General features: G+C 44.7%; 1 pseudogene; it reads right to left on the bottom strand.

Annotated features, from left to right (window-relative positions):
- Positions 1-7,713: 7,713 nt before the first annotated feature.
- On the bottom strand, positions 7,714-10,309 carry LOC138843637 (uncharacterized; annotated as a pseudogene).
- Between the last annotated feature and the right edge of the window lie 5,637 nt (positions 10,310-15,946).

The raw sequence follows: 15,946 nt of genomic DNA, 5'->3' as shown, positions 1-15,946 counted from the left end.
TGCCACTTTTCTGAGACATCTAAAATCATGTGGCTGTCTGTAAAATTCTTGGAAGTTGTTTGATTCAGTGAGAACAAGGTCATCCCTGAGGCAGTGATAGATAACATTCAGGCCTTTCCTACCCTGGTGACTAATGACTGTACACAAGTTACAGAAGTTTGTAGGATTGTTGGGATATTGGAGAGTGTTTATCTCACATCTGGTACAAATTCTGAGGCACTTGTACTATTGGTAAACAAGGGCATCAGTTGGAGAGGGGGTGAGCAAGAACAAGCAACCTTCACCGCATCTAAGCAGAATGTACAAACTGCCCAGGCTTCATTGTGTTTCAGCAAACTCACTAGTGTAAACTTGACATGTTTGTCATGCTAGAAGGGTTTGGTTGGGTCTTTTGAATGAAGCATAAAAGGCCAAGATCGTCTATCAGGTTTTTGTTTCAGTTATGGAAGGAAGCAGACACTTGACATTCCTTAAGTGAAAACCAATTTACTGCAGTGTACTCTGGCTTGCTGGCTGCCGAAAGCATAATGACACTACACAATGACTATGTTTATCTTGCACCCTATTGTTGGCTGGATATGAGACTAGGTAGTGAAACTATGTACTTCAATAGTACAAATGTCCATATTGACAAAGTGTAAAACCTACTTGTAGCAACAGGAAGTTGAAAGCAGGAGCCCATTAAGGTATGAATTGCTAGTGGTTCGGGGACCTGCAACTTATATAAGCAACAGTACACTGCCTGAGGCAGGTACCAATACCTAGTCCATTCCTGGATGGGACTCTTAATATTTCAGTGGAGACATTGTATATGGACAGTTCCAGCAAAGGACATACCATGCAGTACACTGAGGTGGCATTCCAGCTTTCTAACCAGATGATTTGGTGGAAATCAGATTATCACAAAAGCAGTCGATGGGCCAATTTATGTACAGTATGGCTGGTCATTCTCCATGAGCACTCCCCTCTTGTTATTTGCATGGAGATCTGGAATGTCAGTTGGGTCCTCTCTGAATAATGACATGACATGCAGAGAACTGAATAGCTATTCACTGGCCAATATGAAGCCTAGCTGTGTGGCAAGATTTTGAGAGATGGGACACGAGAAGAAAATCACCATGTATCATGTGATGAGTAACAGGACTCTTAACCATCCAGGCAACGATTAGACTGACACCCTTGGTAAGATATGCTGGTTTGAAAGGGCCCCAGATGATCAAGATGCTTAATGGTTACACAGGCAATGGCTACATATATGGAAAGGGTAACATGGGCCAAAGTGGAGGACCAGAGTCTGCCTGTATCTCAGAAGATTCTAGATCCCTGCAAAAACCATTCTGTTTATTCCTTGGAGCATCCCTCTTAATTGTCAGTGACCTACACCAGAACCATGATGTGGGGCAAGTGCCCTCTCTAAAGGTAGAAAATAGACTTCATTGAGCCTTTGCTCCAATTTGGTTATTGCAATTATAGTGCTACTTGCACTGATGCTACTACACGTATTTTCCCCATTTCCTTTAAGTAGCCTGAACAGCAAGTGGTCTCGCATATCTTAGAGAGGCTGTCTACCATGTATGAGTAAGCACAGGTTATTAAAAGGTTCTGGAGTACAGCATTACCCCAGGATTCTGTGTTTTGGCTGGAAACTACACGTGACACACCATCCCCAAGGAGCCAGAATGATTGAACAGTATAATGGTCTACTAAAGCAAGATCACAGAAAGGAAACTAACCCAAACTCTTTGCTGAGGTGGACCAAGGGGCTATGAACCATGTTATAATTATTGGGTGAATGGTCCTGGACAGAAGCACTAGCTCCTAGGGAGGTTTTGCTGTATCATTTAGCAGTTCTCACTCCACTACAGGTACAAATGACTGATATTTTGATACCAGGTTTTCTATGACAATACAATGTGTTGTTGCCTATCCCCTTGACCCTTGAACTGGGTAAGCATAAGACTCAGCAATGGACATGGAAAATGCAGAAAGTAATGCCAAATTGCTTTACTGTAACCATGTGTACCAATACAAAACATGACCTGGAGGTGACACATGTGTAAGAGCCTGCTATGCTCCTGTGGTTAGGATGCATTACTCATATATGACAAGGGCCACTACTTTGTTTAAGGGCACCTTTGTTTTAGCTTATAGCCAATGCTAGCCTCTCCAGGATCTCTATGTATAGAGGAGAATCCAACAAATGTAATGCCCTACTGATTCTGGTATCAGAGGCTTAAGCTACCTGCTTTCCCTGTTGTTGTGCTACTCAAGATAAATCCTTTACTTGTATCTTAACCAAAGTTGGGATTTGCTATTGTTGATATCATTAACTTTTCTCCTTTTTATTGGAAGATTTAGTTATTCATTGAAGAGGTAGCTACAGAGAAAGAGAGGGAGAGAGGGAGAGGTCTTCCATCACTTGTTCACTCTACAAATGGCAGGAGCTTCCTCCAGGTTCCAATATGGGTACAAAAGTCCAAGTATTTTGGCCACCTTCCATTGCTTTCCCAGGCCATCGGCAGGGAACTGGACAGGGAATGGAGCAGCCCGACCTCCAACTGGCATCCATATGGGATACCTGCACTACAGGCAGTGGCTTAAAATACTATTCCACACTCCAGACCGCTCTGTTTCTTTTCACCTTATCCTGGTGGCTGTGAGGACCACAGTGGACTGAACACACAAGTCTGCAATGGTAACCAATCAATCAGATTGTTGGGTGTGTACCAAATTACCTATCAGCTCTTCAGTAGAGCTGCATTAAAAGATAACCTTGAACACTGACCAAAACTGGATTCAGCTGAAGAGTTGTAATTTTTATGACCTGTTATGGAACCACAGCTGGACACATGGAGACTTTAACCTAGACCACTATCATAAAACATGATCAATGGTATGGTATTCTGTTTGGGATGGTTTGGATTAGACTTTTTCAGAGGAAATAGAGCTACCCTCACACAATGCCAAAATGCATAAAGCAAGCAGGGAATGGATCCCAAATGGAATGGACACCAGCAATTTTGAGTATGATCATACATGACCAAAGAAACCATAGGGAAACCGAATTTCCAAACTGTAGCAAATGCCCATACCATAAATTTGAATGACTTGTGGGCTCGTGGATCTTACTGATGGCCTTATTTGCCTTATGTCTGGACCTGGGCAGGAGGCTGTACTTGGGGTTAGTCCTATCTACCTTGGTGGTAGACACTGACACTTCCCCAGTAGCCTTCCAACTGGGAAACATTTCAGTGTCAGCACTAGGTGAAATATACAGCATTATGGTATTGTTCTCCTGTCCTGTTCTCCCCACATGCTGGTATCATAGTCGTGAAGGCTGAGGTTACTGTGTTGGCCATAGGAACAGACTGAGCCTTTAATGTAACAAGGAATCGGGCCTCTTAAATGAGAAACTGTACCAAATTAGAAAGGTTTTTTTGACAAAATTGCATTGCTTAAACATCTTTACAGTAGCCCAAGGTGGCATACATGCCATACTAAATATTGAATGCCAGGTATATAACTCAGATGCCCAACCCAATCCATTTCTGCTAATACACGAGAAATGCTGTATGTCAACCAGCTGACTGGGAACTCCCTCCAAGATCTGTAGGTATCCCTAACAAATGGATGGTGCTCAAGTTTGATTGTTGTATTCCTTACTGTGTGCTCACTCGTAGCTTATTGCTATAGTTGTATCACTGTTGTGACCTATGGATGCAATGGTCCACACTCCATGCTTGTTCCATGCACAGAGACCTTCCTAGAAGATAATGTACATGAAGATTGTGAGTTGATGAAACCTGAAGGAGAGAAGTGTTGATAAAGTGCAGATTATCAGATCCTCACACTGCTATCCCCACCTCTGCTTCTATGGTAACTAGTGCCATAGTAACTGGCAGTCTCAGAACTGACATAACTCTGTTATACAAGCAGATATGTTTTGCTGTGTATACCCAGAGCTGCGGTGAAAATAAAAGGGGTATGGATCTGCAAAAGTTTTTGGTCTCTCTGGATCCAGATCTAGTCTTCCAGGAGGCAAGCTCTTGTTTTATACTAACCCTATCTCTTTAACTGTTAAGTCAATATGCCCTTATTCTCATAATGCATCTGAGACCCCACATCATTTGTAAATACAATTGGAGTATCATTCACTTATTTTTAAGAAGACATGGAAGGAGGGCAAAAGCTCTCCTTCCACCATGGGCTGCTCTTGGATAAACTCCTTCTGCCTTCAGATGAAATGTTCCAGCTCTCCTGTAATGGACTATTTTTATTTTTTTTTCTCTCTCTCTAATTTATAGGCAACTCTTTGGCCCACTCACTAGGGGTATTTCTCTGCAACTCACATTTTAATGAATGTATGTTTATTGCCTCAATATTAACTACATTCTGTTTCTTCTTGCAAGCAATATTAGCCTCTGCTTAGTATTTCTATCTATGTGAGAGGCAAAACCTTGCACTGGGAATTAATATATTCATTGCCCACATCATATTGGTGAGTCAGCAAGGAGTTTGAAATACTTGGAACAGTGTAACACCACAAACAGCAGTGGTTGAGTAAACTCCATTTCCCCTTCAATCACAATGTTTTTGTGGCTAGGAGAAACTACTTGGTCAGTTTGATTTTTCTTCTCTTTTTTTTGAAACTTGGATGAGATCTGAAATGCAAATCTGTCCATTTTTTCCTCTTTATCTTGGCAACTGTAGTCTGACTGAAGGCTGGAAATACTAAGGCTAAAGATAAGCAGTGGGAATGTTTGGTAATTTGTGGAACCAGCCCTAGACTGGAAACATTGTGGTCAAGTGCTCCTTGTCTGGTGGCAATGTATTTCTAGAACAAATGTTTACTGTGGGACCCGTCAACACTTTGCAGTGAGCAACAATTCCTGGAAAACATGTGGCTGACCCAGCTCTGTTCTCCATACTGTTTAGCCCCATGTGTTGCTTCTTAACTCCTTACCTTTGCTGAATAGAAAGAGGGGGAGTGAAGAGCCATTTCCTGTTATCTAGATGCTACTTTTGCCACTTCCTCCAGTTAGTACTTCCTGCGCTATCCAGGTAGGGTCAGCTCTTCTGGTGCAGCACAGTAGGCTGGCGCCTGCTGTTTTAGGAGCAGTAGCCAGCTGACTCAGTCTAGTGTGGGCTTGATGGTCCCTGCAACCTCTCTGCTCTAGGATGAATAGTAGCCATGAGGATGGCAAGTTTACAATCTGGCTGGTATCTGCTTCCTGACATGATTGTAGCTTCTGATATTTGAAGATACTTGAAAGCCGGTACCACCCTAGAAGGTGGACTCAGTGTTTGGGTTTAAGGACTCCTATGGCTTGGATACCCTAGACACATCTGCGCAAACATATTTGTGGTGCTGGGGAAAAAAAAAAAAAAAGTATTGAGTAGTGCAGGGCAAATGCCTCCTTTAAGGTTTAGTGGAAACTTAATCACAATAGTGCCCCCTAGGGGCATATACCTTAGGTGGGGCAGTAAAAGCTTCACTCCCCAATATTTGTTGCACTAGGTAGTTGTTTTAGATCTGAGAGGAGACCTATTGCAAACAGTAGTGAACCCTGAAGCCGGCTGGGTGAGGAAACCATGCTTGGGAGCCTCTTTTGAAGCCCAGTTACGTCATCAAGGGTTGTGGGGTGACAGTGGTCACCTCTGATACTTCCTGATCGAACACTCGAACGCGGTAGTTCCTGATTGGGTCAGACCCAGCTAGCAAGCTGTTCCATTGTAACTTTCCGATTTCCCAGAGTGAGGCTGCTTTTATGGGAAGTTGGGCCTGCCTCTGGGAATGGAGGCACTTTTTCGAAACATAGTTACTCCAGCCCTTCATTCCCTCCTTGATTTTTTGCATATTTAAAGACACAATCATGGGTTGTGGACTGACATTTCGTAAGTTTCAGTAGTATTTAAAGACTTATATTGGGACCGTTGGACCATTAACTGAATGGTACCCAAACTCTGTTTCATGAACTGCACAAGTCTGTTGATAATGTAAGGGCCAAAGGTTAAGGTTAGAATTAGGAGAACAAGGGGCCCTTGGAGATAAATTAAACCAAGAGAGGCTTCCCATTCTTTTTTCCATTTTGCCAGCCCTTCCCTGCCTTTAGCCATGTTATCCTTTATAAGGCCTGAGTGATAGGCGTAAAAGTAGCATTCTTCCCCCAGTGCAGTGCACAACCCACGTTGTTGCAAGAACACTAGGTCGAATCCCTGCCGCATCTGTAACACAACTTCAGCCAGAGATGAGAGGGATCGTTCTAAATGGGTAATGGAGTTTTCTATGTGTTCTATGTCAATATCTATAGCTGCCCTTAATTTGGAGTAATGCTGATTTCGGGTTACTAGGGCCCATACCCCAGTGCCCAGCCCCCCCCCCCCCCCAGGCTGGCTCCTATCAGTAAATTTAGAGTTAGGGCAGTTATAGGCTCCCTTTTATATCTGTGGTTTCCAAACATTTGCTGTTTGTCCTGGACCCTATGTAAGAATTCACTATTTGCATAATATATAATTTTGGGGACCAATCTAGCAAGTATGAAATAATCAGTCTGGTTTAGGACCTGAAGATGGGCACAAGGGGTAAGGCCGGTAGAACAAACCCACCAGGTGTCATTGTGAGGTATGATATACTGGTTTGCTGGATACACCTTAAGAGTAGAGTTACAGAGATTTTTTTGCTGTGGGGACCTGTCCCAAGCAGAGTCCCTCCCCCGTAACCTGTCCCAAAGTTAAACCCTGATTACGGCTTTTCCATCTACAGTTAACAGAGGAGGTAGTGTTAGAAAACATGGCAGTGACCGCATAAACTTCATAATAGGGAGGAACTATATCATAGCAGAGCCAACAAGCCATTGTTAAATTTGGGTTGGTAGCATTTAGGACCTGGAAAGATTGGGCAAGCAACTCTAACAGCGGGTGTTTTACAGAAAATTGAGGTCAGGGTTTGGGGGCATTAGTAACCCCTCTGAGTCCAGAGGAAATGGTAGGACTTATTGCATTGGGTTTAGAGGCAATAATGGGGCCCGTCGTACTAGGGGTCGGTTTTTGGGTTGGTTGAGGATTTACTAACTGATTGGGGCCTAAGGCCACTGACTCCTCTGCTGAAAACCTCTGAATGGAAAATATCCCTCCCGGATCTGTTCCTTCCATATAATATCTAACACCCAGCTCCTTCCATAGGTCCAGTTAGGGTCACTGGGGTTGGTTATATTAATTTGGATTTGTTCACATAGTTAGTTGTTGACCTTATGATTTTTTACCCATCTGCCACTCCCGAAAGGGCTGTCAGGTCTACAATTTTCCGGCCACCATTGTACCTTGATATTTGAATCTTTTCCTGGTTTTAGTATCTAGATAGATGCTATTGTTTCACACCCCCAATAGGCACAGTAATAGTGACCGGGATTGTTACAGTACGTTGGTCCTGAAGTAGGGCAAATATAAAAGTCCCTAGCATTTCAGCAGTGACTGAGAGGAGCCAGAGCACAAAGGGTCATTACAAAGAACGTTGTCACCAGCCCACCAAGTAGTCCAGTCGATGATTGTAGGACTTTGCAGTGTCTACTCAGCACCCACCGGTATGGTTGATGAGGGTTACTTACAGCCGAAGCTTGACAGAAGGAAAAGAAGAGCATGAGCAAGAGCAAAAGCAAAATCAAAGCTAGCTGGAAGGGTTTGGGGATCGGGCCCCATCTCTGCGCAATTTGAGTCTCAGTGGGCTGGACGGATGTTTGAGGATGTTCCAGGTGTGTCCTCGGGCTCCGTTGTCAGAGGAGCGGATGGGTCTGTCAGCCAGGCATGAGAGTAGTGGATCCATGCGGCGACCCTGCCTACATTGAAAGCCGTGGGAATTGTCATGAGGACGATGAAAGGGCCCTTCCATCAAGACTCGAGAGTCTTGCGATGATGTCTCCGAACCAGAACCCAATCCCCCCGTCGGAATCTATGAGGGGTAAGGGGAGAAACAGTGTCATATACAGCTTTTAATTTAGGCCAAATATCCTGGTGGGTAAGTTGGAGCCGACACACAGCGTTCAGGAAATCCTGATCATCTAAAGTAGCAATCAAGTCAGACTGTAAACTAGGTATTAGGGGAGGGGGTTTACCATACATAATTTCAAAAGGAGTAAGGCTTAGCTGGTAGGGGGAATTTCTAACCGGAATAGAGCAAAGGGAAGCAGAGTTACCCAGTCCGCACCAGTCTCTAAAGCCAGTTAATTAAGGTCGCTTTTAGAGTTCTGTTCATTCTTTCTACCTGTCCTGAGCTTTGGGGCCGGTATGCACAATGCAATTTCCAATCTGCCCCTAGTGCAGTGACTATTCCCTGGCTTCCCTGCGAGATGAATGCCGGGCCGTTATCTGACCCAATCATGGTGGGAAATCCATACCTGGGCAGATCCTGAGCATATTCGGTGGCCTGGGCAATGAATGATTGCCAGTTTCTTGGGCCCTCATAGGGCTGAGAGGAGACTCAGGATCTCCTGTTTATTTTTGACAGTCGTTCCTTCTGCAGTCAGCTGGTCCCTTTCCTGATAAATAGCCCCGTGGACATGGGTGGTGGTGAAGGCATACCTGCTATCGGTGTAGACATTTAACTTTTTGTTTTTGCCTAATTTAAGGGCCATTGTTAAGGCAATTAGTTCCACCCTTTGGGACGATGTCCCCGAGGGTAAGGGTTCTGCCCAGATGGTTTCAGTGGTGGTGGTGACTGCTGCCCCGCACACCTCTGGCCATCCCACATGAAGCTGCTGCCGTCAGTGAACCATGTGGCTTCTGCGTTGGGTTCGGAGTGTCCCTCAGGTTTGGTCAAACGCAGTGAGCCTAGGCCAGTATTCCAGCATAGTCTTGGAGAGGAGTCTCCAGCGCAGGATCCGGTAGCAACGTGGCTGGGTTGAGAGATGTGAGAACCTGGAAAGTTATTCTAGAGGGGTTAAGTAACAGGGCTTGATAATGAGTAACCCTCTCATGACTTAGCCACCAGTCTGGCGGTTCTTTGAGGACGCCCTCCAAGGCATGAGGGGTGCCCACAGTCAAATTTTGTCCCAGAGTCAATTTATCAGCGTCCTTCACCAAGAGGGCCACCGCAGCTATGATGTGGAGGCATGGAAGCCATCTGGCAGCTACCGGATCCAGTTTTTTTGACAAGTTGGCTACTGGTCTTTTCCGTGGCCCCATTGGAGAGCCACTGCTGGCCATCTTCAAACAGGTATCCCAAGTATGTCACCTTAGATCTGCAAATCTGAGCTTTTTTGGCAGAGGCTCGTATCCCAAGTTTCCCAAAGTTTGCAATAAGTTTTCAGTTCCTCTCAGGCAGGTTTCCCGGTCTGCAGTTGCTATCAACAGGTCATCCACATACTGTAACAGGCTTACATTAGGATTTAGGGTTTGATACTCACTCAGATCTTCACGTAGGGCCTCATCGAATATGGTCAGTGAATTTTTGAATCCTTGGGGGCAGTCTTGTCCAAGTTAGCTGGCCACTGATTCTGATCTCGGGGTCCTGCCACCCGAAAGCAAAGTACGTTTGGTTGTTGGGAGCCAATGGCAGTCTGAAGTAGGCATCCTTTAGGTCCAGGACGGTGTACCGCTTCCGATCTGAAGGCAGAGGACTTAGGAGAGTGTAAGGGTTTGGGACTGTAGGATGAATGTCTACTACCCTCTTGTTTACCTCTCACAAGTCCTGGACTGGCCGGTAGTCATTGGAGTGTGGCTTTTTCACTAGGAGCAAGGGGGTGTTCAAAGCAGACTGCACGGGCTTTAAGACCCCCAATTTTAGCAACCTCCTGATGTGAGGAGTTATTCCCTCCTTTGCCTGTAGTGGCATCAGATACTGGCGGACCTTTACAGGGTCGACACCTGCTTTGAGCTCTACATACACTGGGGGTCGGTGTTTGGCCAGTTCCATACCCCTGGTCTTGGCCCACGCTAATGGAAATCCTTGGAGCCATTTTTCTATAACTGTCTCCAGGACAGTGCGCTTCTGGTGATGTTGGCATTCTTCAGTTAAATCATTTGTAATGAGCACCTGAATTGGCTGCCCATCACCATGGAGGAGTCATTCTCCTTGGTCTGAGAAGTGAATTTGAGCTTTCATTTTAGATAAGAGATCACAGCCCAACAGTGGGTAGGCGCATTCAGGTATGACCAGGAATGAGTGGGTTACCCATCCCACTCCCAAATCCACCATTCTCCGGGTAGTCCATTTATAGGGCTTGGTGCCCATGGCCCCTTGGACCCATGTTGTTTTGTCAGACATGGGCCCTCCAGAAGTTAAGAGAATAGAGTTTTCAGCTACTGTGTCTACCATGAGTTTTACTGGCTTTCCCTCCACTTTTAGGGTTACCCTAGGCTCAGGGAGGGGGTCTGAGCCCTGTCTCCCTTAGTCACTGTCTTCCTCCAGGGTTGCCTGGAGGACCTGAGCTGGCTGGGGCCACCCCTTTTTCAGGGGGCAATCCTTGACCCAGTGACCTTCCTCCCTGCAATAGGCACATTGGTTTCTCCCCACCTTAGAATTGTGGCATTGTGGTCCTTTGTCCTCCCCTAGAGGCAGCTTAGTTGTTCCAGGGCCAGTGGCAATGAGAATCTCACATAATTCCTCCTGGTGTTGTGCCTGTTGCTGTGCTAGGAGTCTCACTAAGCTCTTTTCCTGTCTCCTTTCTCATCTTTCTTCTTTTTGTTCTCCTGTCTCTTTTGTTAAAAACTTTCTCTGCCATGGCCACTAGTTCTCAAAGGCATTTTTCACCTAACCTATCTAGAGACTGTAGTTTTTTTTTTTTTTTTTTAACTTTTATTTAATGCATATAAATTTCCAAAGTACGACTTATGGATTACAATGGCTTCCCCCCCATACCGTCCCTCCCACCCACAACCCTCCCATTCCCACTCCCTCTCCCCTTCCATTCACATCAAGATTCATTTTCGATTATCTTAATATACAGAAGATCAGCTTAGTATACATTAAGTATGGATTTCAACAGTTTGCTCCCACACAGAAACATAAAGTGAAAAATAATAGATGATTTTTTAAATGATGATGAAATCAGAGCAGACCTATTGTCATGTTTAATCCCAGTGAGAGTCAAGTTGGGAATTGATAATTTCTTTCTTTTTTTTTTTTTTTTTTTTTTTTACAGAGGATCAGTTTAGTATGCATTAAGTAAGGATTTCAACAGTTTGCACCCCCATAGAAACACAAAGTGAAATATATTGTTTGAGTACTCGTTATAGCATTAAATCTCAATGCACAGCACATTAAGGATAGAGATCCTACATGAGGAGTAAGTGCACAGTGACTCCTGTTGTTGACTTTACCAATTGACACTCTTGTCTATGGCATCAGTAATCTCCATATGCTCCAGTCATGAGTTTCCAAGGCTATGGAAGCCATCTGAGTTCTCCGACTCTTATCTTGTTTAGACAAGGTCATAGTCAAAGTGGAGGTTCTCTCCTCCCTTCAGAGAAAGGTACCTCCTTCTTTGATGACCTGTTCTTTCCACTGGGATCTCACTCGCAGAGATCTTTTGCCAGAGTGTCTTGGCTTTCCATGCCTGAAATACTCTCATGAGCTTTTCAGCCAGCTCCGAATGCCTTTAGGGCTGATTCTGAGGCCAGAGTGCTATTTAGGACATCTGCCATTCTATGAGTCTGCTGAGTATCTCACTTCCCATGTTGGATCACTCTCCCCTTTATTTACTCCATCAGTTAGCGTTAGCAGGTACTAGATTTGTCTATGTGCTCCCTTTGACTCCCAGTCCCTTCACCATGACCAACTGTGAACTGAAACTGATCACCTGGAACAGTGAGATGGCATTGGTACATGCCACCTCGATGGGATTGAATTGGAATCCCCTGGTATGCTTCCAACTCCACCACTTGGGGCAAGTCAGCCTGAGCATGTCCCAAATTATACATCTCTTCCCTCTCCCATTCCCACCACCATGTTCAACAGGGATCACATTTCAGTTAATTTTCAACACTTAAGAATAACTGTGCATCAATTACAGATCTAAACCAGTCATATTAAGTAGAACAGATAAAAAAAACTACTAAGAGGGATAATGTATTAAGTTGTTCATTAACAGTCAGGGCTATGCTGATCAAGCCACCGTTTCCCATAGTGTCCACCTCACTGCAACAGGTTTCCCTCTTGGTGTCCAGTCAGTCGTCACCGATCAGGGAGAACATATGGTATTTGTCCCTTTGGGACTGGCTTATTTCACTCAGCATGATGTGTTCCAGATTCCTCCATTTTGTTGCAAATGACTGGATTTCGTTGTTTCTTACTGCGGTATAGTATTCTAAAGAGTACATATCCCATAATTTCTTTTTGATGTCTGGTGCTGCCTGATTGATGTATGCAAACATTATCATTTGGGCAGATTCCTCTGCCTCAAGGTCATAGGGTGTATATCGGTGAAAAGCCTCTAACAGCCATTCTAGATAGGCCATGGGCCTCTCATCTGCTCCCTGTGTGATATCATAAACTTTGGCCATATTGGTCGGCTTGCATGCTGCCACTTTGAGACCAGCCAACAGAGCCTGGCAATAGACTTGGAGTCTCTCCTTAACTTGCGCTGTATTATAGTCCCAACTGGGGCGGGTGGCGGGGAAATAAGCACTAATGGTTGCCGGATCTGTCAAAGGGGCCCCAGTCAGTCCTGCACTGCTTTTTGGGCTGCCTGCAGAATCTGGTTCCCCTCCTCCGTGGTGAAAAGGATGTTTAAAAGCTGGTTACAGGCTGGTGCCATGGCTCACTAGGCTAATCCTCTGCCTCCGGCACTGGAACCCTGGGTTCTAGTCCCGGTTGGGGTACTGGAATCTGTCCCAGTTGCTCCTCTTCCAGTCCAGCTCTCTGCTGTGGCCCAGGAAGGCAGTGGAGGATGGCCCAAGCGTTTGGGCCCTGTACCCACATGGGAGACCAAGAGGAGGCACCTGGCTCCTGGCTTTGGATCAGCGCAGCGCACTGGCCGTGGCAGCCATTTGGGGGTGAACCAATGGAAAAAGGAAGACCTTTCTCTCTCCTCTCTCTCACACACTGTCTAACTCTGTCTGTCAAAAAAAAAAAAAAAAAAAAAAAAGAAAGAAAGAAAAAAAGAAATAATAGTCCAATTAAATGTTCCTCCTCAGGGCCAGCCCATATCCAAAGTGGGCCATTCCGAGGTGCAGAAACTAACCCACTTGTTTTTCTTAACATTTACACTGTTGTTATGGGCCACCTTTTTAACATCTTTCCAGTGTGCTAGAGTGAGGTCCAATGGAGATGAAGGAGTCGCCCCCATTTTTCTGTCCCAATAAGTCAGTCGTCAACAGAAGTAACACAAGACAAACACTACTTAACAAAAAGACAACCAGACACTGGGCCCGTAACAAATTTCTGCAGACTGATTCGATGCCCTAACTGGTCTCAATTGCTCCGAGGGCAAACCTCCGGGAGTTTGAAGGAGACCCAAGACCATACGGATGAGACGAAAACTGCAGCTGCAGCCAAGTTTCTTCTTCGCCCCCAGAGTTACAGATTGGACCTTACCAGGTCCCAGACTGGAGGATTCCAAGATCGGAATCCTTGCCCAGAAGAGGAAGTGGGACGTCTCCCATTTCCTCCAGGGTTGCTCCCCAAGTGCATCCACTCCGGCAAGACCCTTGGTTTCAGATGCGATGGCTGCGCTACAGAACAGATTACAATCAAATACACTCGGACAACACAGATACTAACGAATTCACCCAGTCGACTGGAGCGAACCTTCGGGGCCGAAGTCACTGCGGGGCTTTTAGGGATCCCAGACTAGCCCCCAAAATGTTGTGCCCAGATCGTCAGACCCCTGAATGCTACCAGAGACTTGAACACACCAAAATGCAAGAGCAAGGTTTATTTCGGAAGTACAAGCTGCAGCAAGGACCCGTCTACTCAATCGCACACCAGAGGGCAGGGGAGGGCCCCAAGCCATGCTTGGGAGCCTCTTTTAAAGCCGGGTTACATCATCAAGGGGTGTGGAGTAACAGTGGATTGGCTAGGGTCACCTCTGGTACTTGCTGATCGAACACAGTTGTTCCTGATTGTGTCAGACTTAAGGGATTTCCTTATATGGTGAACACTAGCAAGCTGTTCCATTGTAACTTTTGGTTTCCCCAGAGTGAAGCTGCTTTTATGGGAAGTCCGGCCTGCCTTTCCGAATGGAGGCACTTTTTCAAAACATAGTTACTCTGGCCCTTCAGAAATAGAGACAGAGATGAAGAGGAAAGAGTATCCCCGTGTGAGAAGCAGTTCAGGCAACAGACTCATGGGGTAGAAAGTGCTTTAAACTTTTCCCAGTGACCTCAGAATCAGCACAGAGGTGTTCTGTTCTGTTCTAGCTTAAAATCACCCATGAGAGTGTCTCTGGAAAGTTAAGACACAGACAAAAAAAGCGGTCTTCCCTGTAGGACCAATAGGTTCATGTCCCCACTGGAAAAATGAGTGATCACTGGAAGAAGAATTGTCCATTTATCTTAATGGAGAAAAGGACTCCCACATCACTCATGGGCTTGTCCCAAGACTGATGATTCCGGAGAACTCAGAAGTCTTCCAGACACTAGGTTTCTCATGTCAGGAGCTCCAGGTTACTGATATTGCAAGTAAGTGTGTTAGCTTTTCAATCAACACAGGGGTCTCTTTGTGTTAACTTCTCATGCTGAACCCCTATAACTACATTTTATTTATGAGTTCAAAAGATTCTTAAAATAATGATGACCATGCAGGGGCCACAGTTGGCAACAACTGATGAAAATCTTCTGGTTCATGGACCCATTAGATGAAATAAGTATAGATTTTCGTACTTGGGATGAGATAGGAAACGCTTTTGATCTTGATCAGAAGGAAGTAGATACACATGGATAATCATCTTTCAGCACCTCTAAAAATTAGGGGGTGAAAAATCTCTAAGAGGAATGATATGGTGTAAATATGCCGTTAGTTAAATCCAGGTGACCTGAAACTCTGGCGCTCTTGTACCCCACAAATGTCATCCTATCGCTTTGTCAGTTTGATATTCCTACCAAAACAGGATTCACTGGTCAAATCCTGCACCTGGACACATGCTCACCACATTTCTATATCCAATTGTGATGCCACCCCATTCTTTATAAAAAGAGGTGGAAAGCAGGAGAGAATTTTCTTTCCAATGCAGACCACTTGGACAAACCTCTCCCATTTTTGCATAGAGGTACATTGTTCATCATTTCCCTCTCTCCCATTATGGGCAACCCTTTGACTCACTCCTGACAGGTATTTCTCTGAGTGGAGTGGTCCATAAATGTGTGTTAATTCCTTCACTGTTAAGTAAATTTTGTTCCTATATGCACTCAATGCTAGTCTCCACTAAGTATTTCTATGTCTTTGGGAAACAAAATACTGGATTGGAAATTCATATGTGTATTGCCCAAATCACCAGTATCTGGGCCATCTTCTGATGCTTTCCCAGGCACATTAGCAGGGAGCTGACTCAGAAGTGGAACAACTGAGACTCGGATCAGCTACCCAATATGGAACACTGGTGTTGCAGGCAGCAGCTAACCCACAACATCACAATGGCAGACTCAACACTGTATAGCTTAAATTATATATCTGAGATTTATGATTTTTAAATGTCTCTTTTGCTATTTTGATTCAAATTCATTGAGTGTGATTACTATTGTGTTGAATTTATTAGATATTTTTATAACTTATAAGTTATTCATAGATAATTTTATTAATTGAAATGATTTAAACTTCTTAGATAATTTTGAGTGAAGATATGTTTGTGTGTGTGTGCGTGTGTGCAATGTGCAGTTTACTGTTTCGATCTTTCTTCCTTGTGAGACTCTTTCAGTATTGCAGGTTATGTGAGATATTTCAACCGATCATGGATATAGAGATTGACTCTACGGTTTGTAAATCATTACATATAGGTAAATGTAAAGATAAAAGACA

The sequence above is a fragment of the Oryctolagus cuniculus genome, chromosome 9 (genome assembly GCF_964237555.1).
Source record: "Oryctolagus cuniculus chromosome 9, mOryCun1.1, whole genome shotgun sequence".
Taxonomy (NCBI): Eukaryota; Metazoa; Chordata; class Mammalia; order Lagomorpha; family Leporidae; genus Oryctolagus; species Oryctolagus cuniculus.
Note: the sequence above shows the minus strand (reverse complement) of the source record. Positions and strands in the feature narration are given on the sequence as shown.